The sequence below is a fragment of the Pelobates fuscus genome, chromosome 5 (genome assembly GCF_036172605.1).
Source record: "Pelobates fuscus isolate aPelFus1 chromosome 5, aPelFus1.pri, whole genome shotgun sequence".
Lineage (NCBI taxonomy): Eukaryota > Metazoa > Chordata > Amphibia > Anura > Pelobatidae > Pelobates > Pelobates fuscus.
The window spans coordinates 211,573,451-211,587,531 of record NC_086321.1 but is presented as its reverse complement, the minus strand read 5'-3'; positions in this window follow the sequence as shown (position 1 = coordinate 211,587,531).

Here is a 14,081-nt window from a genome sequence, read left to right as displayed (position 1 = left end):
CTGTCACTGCTCTGCTAGGTAAAGCAACATACATTGTTTTAGACAATCCAATTACTATTTACACTCCTCATGACCATAACAGCATTCTGTCTCAGGTTCAGTCCAAGCACATACATACAGGCAGACACCTCATAATGCAGTTAACTTACGTATGCCCTCTAATGTCACTTTAACCCCTTAAGGACACATGACATGTGTGACATGTCATGATTCCCTTTTATTCCAGAAGTTTGGTCCTTAAGGGGTTAAAGTGCATGGTATTAAATCAATCTACATTACTTCCTATGGATTTTAAAAGAGTGGAGTGGCACAGACCTTTTCATGAATTCATTATCACCTGATGAGATAGTTGAGGCCAAGGTACCTCATGACTGTGCAGCCTTAATGGCTCAGGAAACTTCAGGTTTTTCGCATGTCATTGATTCACCATTGTCTAATTCAGACTTTGAGTATTTTGTAGATGGTTCTCGATTTGCTGATGAGAAGGGTAACTTCCATACTAGATGTGCTGTTGTCTCTGCATACAAGGTAATTAAAGCAGAACCATTCACTCCTCACTGCTCTGCACAGGAGGCCAAGCTGAAGGCTTTCACTGAAGCATGTAAACTGGCCTTAGGTAAGACTGCCAATATCTATACTGACTCTCGGTACGCCTTTGGCATAGCCCATGATTTTGGACCTTTTTGGTGGGCCCAAGCTTTTCTCACATCTGCAGGAACCTCCATTAAGAATTCAGAAGCTGTGAGTGCCCTTATGGACACTATCCTGCTACCCATGCATGTGGAAATTATCAAAGTGGCAGCTCATGTGAACATCACAGATGAAGCATCCTGAGGCAATCACAGAGCTGATGTAGCAGCTAAGCAGACCGCCAAGCAGTCATACCTTACAGGTAAAACTCCTTAACAGACTATGACAGTAGCCCAATCTGTTTCATATGACATACTGCAATCCCTACAGAAGCAGGCAAGCATGGAAGAACAAGAACAATGGAAGAAACTGGGAGCAGTATATCAGGACGCTGACAAGATGTGGGAGAAAGGTGAGAAACTCTGTCTACCCAAGGTTTTATACTCAATGCTGGCCCAGGTGGCCCACGGACCTACACATCTGTCAAAAATGAACATGATCAGATTGGTAAATGCACAATGGATTGATCCAGGTTTCACTGTAATTGCTGCAAAATTTACTCAAAGCTGCATGATTTGTGCTAGGAATAATGCAGGTCAAGTGATTAAAACACCCTCCAAGCACATGCCAATGCCACTTTACCCGTTCCAGAGCATGCAGATATGCACTATATTCAACTGCCTAAGATAGGAGTGTATGAATATGAGTTGGTGTGCATTGATCTCTTTTTAGGTTTGCCTGAAGCCTACCCAGTATTGAAGGCCACAGTGAAGCCAAAAGCAAGTAAGCTACTGAAGGAACTGGTATCTAGATAAGGAGTACCTGAGGTAATTGAAAGAGACAGAGGGAGCCACTTTACTGGGGAAATAATACAATAAATAATGCAATTCCTGGGGATTAGTCAGGCTTTCCATACACTATATCATCCACAAAGCAGTGGTAAAGTAGAAAGGGCGAATGGCACCCTCAAGAATAAGATAGCAAAAACTATGCAACAGACAGGGAAATCATGCACTGAATGCCTCTCCCTAGCCCTCTTTTCAATGAGATTTACTCCACACCTTAAAACATACCTGTCCCCCCTTTGAAATACTGTTTGGATGTGCCCCCAAAACAGGACTCTATGTCCCCCAAACCCTCCAGCTTCAACACAGCAACATGACTGCCTATGTACAGGCCTTACACAAGAGATTAGGCAGGGTACATAAACAATGGACATGGAAAATAATGGACATTGGTATTGTGACAAATTCCCTTTCCTTGTGAGTTTGGCTGATAGCATTAGCTGTCACTCTCTACAGCTCTCAGTTCGAGGCTTCCTGATTCAAGCCTTGTGTGCAAGAAATAGCTGGTAAGTTCAATCGGGAGCCTGTTTTCAAACTTTGGGGTTAAACCATTCATTAACATTTAACCACATGGTTTAACCCCTTAAGGAAAGCTGTCCTGCAAGGTCCTCCTTGCACCATAACATCTTTAATCTGGTTAATTTGTTATGGTGTCCGTAGTGTCTTTTTCACAATGCCTTAAAGGAACACTCCAGACACATACAACACTTCAGCTGTCTATAGTCTGCCATATTTGTAACAGTCTATTACTGTGACCATTTTAATAGAAATCAGCAGTTTTATAATTGAAGGCAGAAACACCTCATTGACTTTCACTTTTCTACTTCCGTTAGCTCCACAGAGCTAACAAAAACAGCAGACATAGTGGGCCAGCATGCGTCTGCCTCCCACCCTTACAATGAGCTGCATGCTCCATCACACAGGTTTCTAAATGAGACTCAGTTCCAGGGAAGGAGGGAAGGGCTTGCAAAGGGTGCTGAAAATTTGTTTTTTAATATGCACCCAAAGAAAGCATGCAGAAAAATATATATGCATTTTTTCTTTTCAAGTATATCTACTCCATTGTAAAAAATAAATAAATAAATAAAATAGAGAATACAGCAGAGTGTTTCTTTAAAAATTATAGCAGAATATTTTGTATCAAATTCTTGGTGAGCAAGGATGTGCCACTTTAACCAATATCTAAATTTCTACTACAAATGGATTTCACATTAGCCATGATATAGTGTTTAAAGTTAAACTAAGGATATACTACGACCACCCACACTTGTGTAAGCAATTGTCTGATGATTCTCTAACCTCTAAAATTCTAGCAATTCTCTGACAATGAAACACAGGAAATAATAGTTCCAATAACAACATGTTTATAAATGAGAAGTCAAAGTTCCTGAATACATCCTTTCCTGTGAAATATAAACCTATTCTCAACGAACAGGTTGAGCATAATAGGACAGTGTGTTCGCCTCCACATACATTTTTATTCTAATCATAATTAATTCATTAACAGACTAAAGTAATTGCCAATGCAAAAGTGTCTGTCACGGTAATGATCATTTTTCTGCATCAGGAATTTGTGCTCAAGTTAAGCTTTCAATTATGCATGCAGATAACAATGTCCGTCTATAAAACTCATTAACGCATTTATTTTTTTGTCTTTCACTATTAGTGGAATCCATGAAAAGTAATGTTAGTATAGTCTATATTTTAGTTTTTTTTCACTGGGACCAAAATTAGATCATTCATAAATTGGATGTCAGAAATCTAATCAACTGGATTATGAATCTTTAACCTCACTAAAACAGAAATGTCCCAATTAGCTTACATTTCTCTTGGACATCGTGCAGTTTGAATGGAACACAGAAAATTGCCAACTACGGTCATTATGAAATTACACATTGCTTCTCCATGTCCTCAACAATGCATGCATTATTCTTCATTTTAATAAAGGATTATGCTTTTAGAAGTCAAGAGTGTTAGATTAAGTAAAAGTTCTCATAAATATTAGATATAGTTATTGATTTTGTGTGGCCTGGCATAAATTTCTTTAATAATCACTTTTAAAAATGTCGAAGCTCAACATTTTCTATAGTATGCACATATCATCATTACTGCTTTGTTTTATAGAGCAGAGAGCAGAGAGCATAAACTAAAATATTTGTAACACTTAAATATGTTATTCTCCAAAAACCAAAAACAAGTGTTGCGCTAACAAATATACGTAACATCCATTGATCAAAGGAAATCTGAAAGAGTTAAAAAACACAATCTAGTGCAGATTATCCTTAGTATAAATATACAGTAATTGATAGACACATATGAGGATTGCACTCATATTAACCAGAGCCCTGTCAACCCTGGCTCTGGGTGAGAAAGGTTCCACTTGAGAGGGAATAACTCCCACAACACTCAGACCAAAATACATTTATTTCCAAAGATGACACTCTTTATATGCAGTGGCTGTTGGGATCACAGAACCAGGAAACACCAATTGCATAGTATAACATTCATTTTATTATGTAAAATACAATTAAAACAATGGTGGGTATACCATATAGTAATCTCACAAACAAGCTCAAATGTAGCATAAAACGCCAACTTGTGTGTGATACTTCCGGTTTTGTCAGACGCCAGGTCCCGGCTCCGTCTCTCAGTGATTTATCTTGTGACGCATTTTGCCCACCTCGATTCCTCTGGGCGTCCTCAGACAATGTCCTACTGCCTCCCTCCGCCTTTTAAAGCTGGTAACTCTGCCTATTTTTGTGTCTCATTGGTCAAAGTCCATAATAGGGAAGGGGGAAGTTAATAACTTGCATATACACTGCAGTCAATTTAAATTTGTTATTAAATATATTATTAATTAAAAAATAATGTAACTTTTTTTAGCTTTACACCCCTTAAAAGTATCAGATTTGCTTCACTCCCACTAAAATTGAAATACTGCTGACTGATAAATAAGAAACTAATGAAATAGAGAAACATTTCAAGTTAGGACCGGAGGGCACGCCAAGCAGAGAAAGGATGTAATAGGAGAAAGTTTAGTCCATCAAGATGAAACAGAGAGAAGTGATAGTCAGAACTCCAAATAATGACACAATCTAAATGGCTCATTCATTCCTAGTTTCATTTGTTTTGTGATTCAGTCATATAGTGATTCAGAGTTGCGGGATTCAGACAATTCCCCAGTTGCCCAAAATCCAGATAATCCAATTTATTTGAAACTGAATGCACAAGTCTAATTTTTATACATTATATGCAACAAAAATGTTAGCTATTGAAGCAGTTTTGGTGTGCATATTATGCCCTGCAATCTCACTGCTCGATTATTATCTACAAACTCAATATTAGAGTCACTTAAACCAAGAGTTCTACCTCACTAAGTTACATACAGAGAAGGCTTAACATTCACATAAGACTTTACCTTTCTAAATTTCTTTAAGCACTTCCTAACATTTTACAAAGTTTAGACCTGTGATCTTAACTCAAATCCCTAGTCATGTCTGTTGACTTCCTTCTGGGCTTAATGCCCATCACTAATTGAGAGTTTTATATTCCTGGCTTTGGACTTACTAACTGGCAAACAAAGGCTTATTGTATTGAAAACCACCAGTTTCTTTGACAGCTCAGAAATTATTCTCATTTTTGAACCACATATTTGCAGATTTTCTTGGATTACTGGAATTATTATCTTTAGTTGGTAACTCCATAAGATTGTAAATCCAAGTAGGGTCAACTAACTGCAAGGTGTCAGTTGATTGTTTTCAGCCTATCATAGCCACTCATTGCTGGTAGGAATTGGTATGACAAAGAAAAAGTGTAATCTCTACCATAGCCATATCTCCAATGGGGGCTAGGCTGAGGTCACCCAAGAACCCTCATTCAGTTTTACACTGCTAAAAAACAGTTTGACTCTAAATGGAGGGACAGCAACTGAGAACTACAAGCACAATAACCAATTAAAGGGGGCAGGGCCACCAAGCTGAGTGGTGGCCATCTTTGTTAATCTCTGCTAATCTCTGGGTTCCTGCACTCATTGCTACCAAGAAAATAATCTGCTTTATTTTGGGGGAGATCCCAAACAGCTTACTCATGCCAGTTTGAAATGGATAGCAGCATAGCACGACACAGATGTGGCCAACACTTGGGGCCTACTCATTTGCTTAGCCCTGATGCCTTGTGAACTGGCGGTTCTGATGTGACGCTTTGGTTTCCCTGGAGGGCCCAATGCGATTATGATGTGGACAGTCCTTTTTCATCTGACTGCTAGGCCCGTGTTGCTACATTGAAGTGTTTTTTTCTGGGGTGGGGGTCCTCCCTTCCCCCTTTTTTATACCATGGTTTAACTCCTATGACCTGCACTATTCTACCTCTTGACCAGAGCATATCATTTTTTTGAGACACTCGTTGAGGATCTCTTCACGCACGCCAGGCGTTCATTACATTCCAGATATATAGACCTTGTACCATAAAGAAGACCCATAGCTGTAAGTTTTGACCTTTAGAACAAGTATTAATTATATCTCACTATACTGTTATACTCAGACATTATGCCATTATTTATTTATTTTTTTCTCCACACCTTACCTATACTGACATGGTATTATTCTTTCTAGGTCACATTATGCCTTATTACATTTAATTACAATGTAATGTTGATTACTCTATAAACATCCTCACTGTAGTGGCTCGCATTTGTGTTTTTTGGTTACTGTGGTCAGCCATATTTGCTTGCTAAAGCTTCATTACAGTGGAAAAAATGTATAGTTTATAACGACTTTGCTTATATGCTCTTTCTCAGATGGAACCGCATTATTTGTTTGCTTGTAAGCCATATACAGGCTGTACTTTTGATGTGATAACTAACGTGGTAATGACTAGTTATGCATGTCTTTCCTCTTTTCCCATACTGCTTTCCCTATCTCAAAGCCATTTTTAAACAATACTTCACTTGTTATATTACATGGTAATACCAAATCACGCCTAAATTTGAAACTTAAACATGCAGTCCCAATTTGTCTTATTAGGACTTGTTTTAACATGCTGTGTAGTGCTATACTTTTTGGTTACATATACATTTATTATTATGATATTTTTATGGTTCACTTTGCCACCTCCAAGGGCTCTGTTTTCAGATTCTGTAACATGTTAATCCTTTCTTGAATTTTACAAGCTAAAACAATCAAACATATTTAACACAATAACCAATTAATTTAGATTACATGGTTATAGTGCCTAGAGCAGGGATAGTCAAGCTTCGGCATGCCAGATGTTGCAGACTTTATCTACCCTGATGCTTTCGGCACTCCAGATGTTGTGGACTACATCTCCCCTGATGCTTTACCAACATGGTGGCTGAAAGAGCATTATGGGGGATGTAGTCCACAACTTCTCTAGTGCCAAATGTTGCCTACCCCTGAACTAAAGTGCCCCACTTAATTCTCCTGCTGGGTACCTGTATCTACATAGAAATCTACAGAAACATTTTACTGAAACTCTTAATCTGAGTATCGTTTTTGTTTTGTTTTAAAATATATCTTTTTTTTTCATACATTTGTATGCAATATCTATATAATGCTATATAATCACCAACCTGGAGTGTCCCTTTAAACTGTATATTGCCCTCACCTCTCATTTCTGGGCACTAGTTTTGGTATTAATTTAATATCTATTTTTTGTTGTTGTTGTAAGATGGTTGTCAGAAAACAAGAATGTCAATTTAGTCAAGTATTATTTAATGATTTTGCAAATGTATCTTATAAGACTGCAAAACAACCATTAAAAATGCATATTACACACATTTTATGACTTAATTATATATTCCACACAGGTAGAATCAGATTTTGCTGACAGAAATATGTATTTTATAGCTGTTTATATGGCAATTGTTACCTGATTACATTTGTATTAGTCCTCACGTTGTGGCTTTTTGTTATGCAATAACACGTGGGCTTTGATGTAGAGCTCTTAACAAAAGACAATAGAAATGACATTTCACAGCAATTATTTTTCTTCCCATTAATGAACAGTACTTCAGGGAGTCTATAGGCAAGAGGCATATAATTTCTGAACTGTTTAAATTGCTAATTAGAACTGTACAGGAGGTGTATTTCTAATGCAGACAATTATATCGGCTCCTAAGTGTTTGCCTTACAGTTGCTAATTACTGCAGAAGCCAATTAATTGCTGTTGACTTTTTGTATTCTTTTGCATATCACCAGTTAATATTTACATTTATAATGAAGACAAAATTGGCAAACACTGTGTCATTTTGTAATGAACAATTCCAGTGTATAAACAATAAGCACATTATCTCATTTGTGCCTGAAGAGTGTAGCTGATTAGCATATGTTCTCTGCACACTACAGAAGCATTGCTCTCTCTTCTAAGGAGTAAAGATGTTATTTACTTGCAGCATCACTACACCGGCATCATTGCTAAGGCAATTAAATGTGCTTGGTGCTAAAAATTATTTTATAAGAAAGAAAAAGTCCAAAAGCCTATGAATAAAAATTAAGGAAAAAGCTAACATAGATAATTAAAAAAAAGAAATGCACTTTGCATGTAAGGGTGCCTAATCTTAGGGTTGCCCCTGGACATCCATGGCCTGCATGAGATTACTAGGAGTTACAGTCTCAGCCAACAACTACAATTTTCAGCTGCCACCATTAATTTAGTTCCTGTCACCTCATGTTCATTTTATATATGGAGAAGAACTGAGGAGACAGAGACAGTGGGATGCTGGCTCCCCAGTACCTCCCATGACATATCTGTAATAGAAGAAGTTGCTCTAAGAGAAGTAGCTGTAAATACATACCTACTAGTATATTGTTTATTATTATGTTCCCCATAACACATGCTTTAATAAGTTACATGCTTTGAAGTTGACTTGGAAAGGAGTATGCTTCATTTTGCAAACTCTCTTAGTTAATCACAGGAACACCTTTATGATGTATGTATGTTCAGGTGAGTGTTGGAGTGTTGTCTTTCTATAATATACAGACAAAATTGACACATATGATCTTATAGCTACAGTTAGTGCAGGTAGGGGAACATCAGAGTGTACTTCCCCTTTTACAACTTATAATGACTTCTGCTCTTTTTTCAAATCATTTTATTTTGCATAAAACGATACAGTAAAATGAAATGCATTGGGGGGAAGGGGGAGGGAGAGGTAGTACATAAAAATAAAAGGCAGGGGTGAGGGGGACAAAGGGAAAATATCCAGTTTGGTACACAATGTGCAACATCACATTTAGCATTAGTTTGCTATAAGCCATATATGTATGCTTTTGCTATTAACCTCTAGTTGCTCCTGTGTTAGTCATGATACATCCTGCCTACTTGGGCCCATTTTTGCGACATAGTCCTGTGCCTGTGTTTAGGCTACCTTGTCTTATGTGCGTGGGCTGCTTAGCCGCGGGGGCCCTATCTATGGGTGTGGTTTTGAAATGGGCTGCCGTATTCTTTGCATTTCTTGTGCGGTATAAGATTATTTGTGACCTGTATGTGCCTCTGCCCGTGTAGGTCAGGTCATGGTACACGTCTAATAACTGACTTCCAATTGTTGCCAGGGGGCCGGTGTGATCCCTGTACCGGGTAATGGGTTGTCTGACAGGGATAATAGGGGCTCCGGATTTTACAAGTACACTCAGTCACCTCCGGACTAGTATTGGGCAGCCTTTGGAGTATCCCAGAACTCTGCTTGCTAACCTTATCTCCTGTCATGGCTGCTTTTGGTTATGTAGGAAATCTCGTTAACTGGACACTTATACTACACCAACTTAGTATCCTGCCAGGTTCTGGGTTAAGTATCTTGGGGGATTGTTTACATTTGGATAAGGGTACGCCATGGGCCCCATGTTTGAGCGTACTTTGAGTATCTCTTACTAATCGAGAAGGTGATCTCCTCCATTTGTCTGAAGAATTCAATCCTATGTATCCATTCCCTGATTGTGGTTACTTGTGCCTGTTTCCACAGAACAGGGATCAGCTGGTTCGCTAATGTCAGTAGGTGGGCTACCAATTTGGATGTGTTGACCTTGATATTTGGTATGACCTGATGATACTTTTCCACACTAGGGAGGCCCAGACCCCCTTCCGAGCGAGGCCTAGTGAGGAGTGAATAGGCCAATCTAGGGTGGTGGTGTGACCACATGAATGTCATGAGGAGTTTCCAAACGGACTCAAGCGAGGCCTAGTGAGGGATATGGGAATTGCTTGTAGTAAGGGATATGGGAATTGCTTGGGGAGGGATATGGGAATTGCTTGTAGTAAGTATAAGATATGTGGAAGAATATTCATTTTAATAATATTGAGTCTTCTGAACCAGCCAAAAAGTGTTTTTGCCACGTTTTCAAGTCATTTGTGATGGGTGCCAATAGTGGTGGAAAGTTGGTCTCATACAACCCTTCCAGTGGTCTGGGGAGGTGGATCCCTAGATATTTAATGTCTGATTCCATCCATGCGAACTGGAAGCTCTGCGTAAGTGCTTTGTTAATATCAGGGGTAGTGTGGACTGGCATCAGTTCGCTCTTAGCTATATTGGCTTTAAAATTTAACACCCCTTGATATAGTTCCATCTCTGGTACAATATGTGGGAGTGTGTGTAAGGGATCGGAGATTGTGAATAGTATATCATCAGCAAATGCAGCTAACTTGCAATTTTCCCCCTTTTAGTGTGAACCCTTGGATGTGTGGGTTTTCTCAAATGCCCTGAAGGAACAGCTCTAGTACCAGTATGAATATTAGGGGGGAAAGTGGGCACCCCTGTCTAGTGCCATTCGCAATTGTTACTGGGCTGGACAGCTGGCCGTTTATTCTTAATCCGGCAGTTGGCGTGGAGTATATGGTTCGTATCTATTTCATCCAGTTCGGGCCAAATCCCAGGTGCGGAAGGGTGCTCAGCATAAACGACCAATCCACCCGGTCGAAAGCCTTTTCGGCATCGATCACGAGGAGCGTAGTCATACTTTTGGACTTTCCCACCCAGTGAAGCAGATGAATTATTTTGGTAGTTTTGGTCTTGGCCTCTCTCCCTGGCACGAAGCCCAATTGATCCGTAGCAGTGTCCTTAATCTGTTCGCTAGAATCTTTGTGAAGATTTTCAGGTCGATTTTCATTAACAATATTGGCTGGTAACTCCTGCGATTGGTAGGGTCTTTACCCGGTTTCGGGAGTAATGCTATGGTGTCTTCCAGGGCAGCCTTAGGTAGGGTGGGAGATTTCAACAGAGTGTTGAAAGCAGCTGTAAATGGTTCAATCAGAGTCTCAGACAGTAGTATTTGCTGGCAAAGCCATCTGGGTCTGTGTGCCATTCTGTAGTTTAATAGAGGGAATAAAGGTGGATTGTCTGTTCTGCTGGAGGGATTGTGCATGCAGTCGGCCGCACTTGCCTCCTTGTGTATAGTACGTATGTTTGGTCATTCTCAACTTGCGAACAGATTGGAGGTGGAGTAGTGTTTTTAGCTCCAACTTCTTGCCCGTCAATAACTTATACAGGCCCAGGGATTTGTCTCTAACATGTTGTATTTCTAATGCCTTAATATCTTCCACTAGGCCTGCCACGCGAGCTTCCCTATCACGTTTTTGGGCAGATGCAAGTCAAAATTATTTCTCCCCAGACCACACATTTGTGGGCTTCCCAGACCACTGTGGGAGACGTTTCCTGGAGGGAGTTCTTTGCAAAGTACAGCTGAGATGTCTTTTTATTTTTATTTATTTATTATATTTTTATTTAGGTTTTTTCAGTTCACATACAATGAATAATGAAAATATACATTTTACATTTGTCCATGCATAATAACAAATACATTTAACAAGTAAACATACTGTGCAATTTAATACATTTGAAGGGCAAGATTACATTCTGGTTGGTCTTGAAAGCATTTTTTATGAGACTTGCATAAATCCCTTCAGTCTAATGTATGTAATGCCAGGGGAATTTTCTGACCCTCCATTAACTTTGAATGTGTGTACTTAAATATTGTGCACTTTATAGAGCAGCTACAATCGTTCAGGACCTCTGATGAGGTGTGGCGAAACGCGCGCGTCAGGGGACTCGGTAGATTCAGTGTAACAGCACCCAGCACGGTTTAGAGATCACTTACACCGTGCTCCCACAAGAATCCCGAGCATTCATTTTGGTGGGACCTGCAAAACAGTTATCTATACTGTGTCCAAACTTGTAACTTTTTCTTTCTCAGTTTACTGTTGGGGCACTACTTAATTTTGTTAATTACTATGCCGGAATTGTTATGTTACATTGTACCATCTTGAGTTTATAGTGCCATACTTTAAGCTGGTAATCACCATGTCGACATTTCTATACAGTTATTCACACTGTGTCTAAACTTGCAACTTTGTTTTGTTGCAATAGACATCCCAGAGGTACCCTGAAAACTTTAGAACAGGTCCTCTGTTGAACAGGTCCCCTGTATTGGTGTCTTATTAGCCCGTTGAGGCACCAGTTACTTACCCTTTTTTCACATTTTTTCTCAGTTAATAGGGGCACTCTCTAAGCGGCTAACATAATGCCTTGATTGCTAAGGGGACTCGGTGGATTCAGCGTAATAGCACACAGCGCGGTCTAGAGATCACTCATACCGTGCTTCCACAAGAATCCCTAGCATTCATTCTGGTGGGACCTGCAATACAGTTATTCATACTGTGTCCTAACTTGAAACTTTTTTCAGTTTACTGTTGGGGCACTACTTTATTTTGTCAATCACTATGCCATAATTACTATGTTACTTTTGTATCATCTAGAGTCTATAGTTCTTAAAGCTGTGAATCATTATGCCGATATTGCAACACAGTTATTCATACTGGGTCTAATTTGCAACTTTGCTTTGTTGCAATAGACATCTCAGAGGTACCCTGAAAACTTTAGAACAGGTCCTCTGTATTTGTGTTTTATTAGGTTTCCTGTTGGGGCACTAGTTACTTTCTGTTAGCAGTACCATACTTCAAACGGTTAACACTATATATAATGCCTTGATTGCTACACAGTTATTAATACTGTATTCATGGGCACCAGTGGGGTCTGTAAGATTATGCTTGTGTGTCTCCTCTGTCATCTGGATCTCCCCCAATAAATCTGTGATTCGCTTTTGTTTTTCATTTTTGGGGTGTGCGCCCCATTTTATTAGTTCTCCCCTAATCACTGCCTTGTGAGCTTCCCATTGAGTAAAGGCTGTTGTATCAGGGGTTTTATTTTCTTTGAAATAATGTGTGATGGATGCTGCTACAGCTTGTTTTATTTGTTCTGAGTTAAGCAGGTTTGGGTTTAGCTTCCATTGCCCTTTTGGGCGGGGAAGAGAGGGAATAGTCAGGGAAACAGAAATTGGTGCATGATCCGACCATGTAGCATTTCCTATGGACGAGTCTGTTATTAATCCTAAATCTCTATGTGTCGTTAAAAAAAATCTATGCGTGAATACATATTGTTTGGGATTGAATAATGGGTGTAATCTTTTGTTGTTGGGTGTAGGGCCCTCCAACAGTCTACCAGCTGGTTGGTATGGAGAATATGTTGCATTTGGTGCCTTGCCGACGCCATATGTTGAGTTTTGTTTGAAGTGCTGTCCTTGGAAGCATCTAGGGAGATGTTAAAGTCCCCCCCAATTAATAGAGTTCCATTTGAGTTTTGATAAATTTTCGTCAGAATTCTCCGAAAGGCACCACATTGGTGTTTAATCGCGAGATAGATCCCAACTAGAGTGACTGGAGAGGTTCCTATCAAGCCTTGTAGTATTATATAGCGGCCCGAATCGTCTATTACATGGTTAGAGTAAGTGAAGGGGACCCCTGATCTTATCAAGATCGCAACTCCCCTGGACTTGCTTTTGCTGTAGTTATTGTAATATACATGCGAGAATTTGGGGTGCTTAAGTAGTGGGGCGGTCTTGCCCCGTAGGTGTGTTTCTTGCAAGAAAATGACATCTGCCCTGGTTTTAGCCAGCTCAGTGAGCACCATCTTTCTCTTCTCTGGAGAATTGAGGCCCCTAACATTTTGGGATATAATTTAGATTTTGCCCATTGCTAGGTCTAGGTATCTATGATCCTAATGAACTGTTCCTTGGGGTAGTCTCCGTCAAGCTATAGATACCTGGGATTTTTGTCTGGTTCGGGGTCGGATGTAGTGTCCTTGGTGTAGAACGCCCTATAGTTCTAGTATTCCACTGTGGTCAGTGGTTCAATTGCACATAAACAGAAAACAACGAATAAACAACTATAAACAACTATATACAATGTAATCACAGTGAAACGTGAATTAGCAGTCTCTTGCGAACGAGAACGTGATTTTTTTTTTTTTTTAGTTAGTATTGTAGAGGCTAAGTGCACAGGATTGTAGGTTGTCTGGGTCTTTTTTTTTTTTTCTTCAGTGTCCTGTGGCCTCTATCAAGGAATCGGTACCTAACCCTGATAGTTCCCAGTTATAATAACTGGATCAGGGGGGTTATGTGTTTTGTAAAAAGAAGTATAAAAAACTATATAATTCTTTGTGTTGTACCGCTCTGGGCCTTTTACGGTCCCAAAATATGAGGGGTCGTGGGTTGTAAATTAAAACAAAGTGTTTGTAGCACTGTACTGTAACAATCAAATGATCTG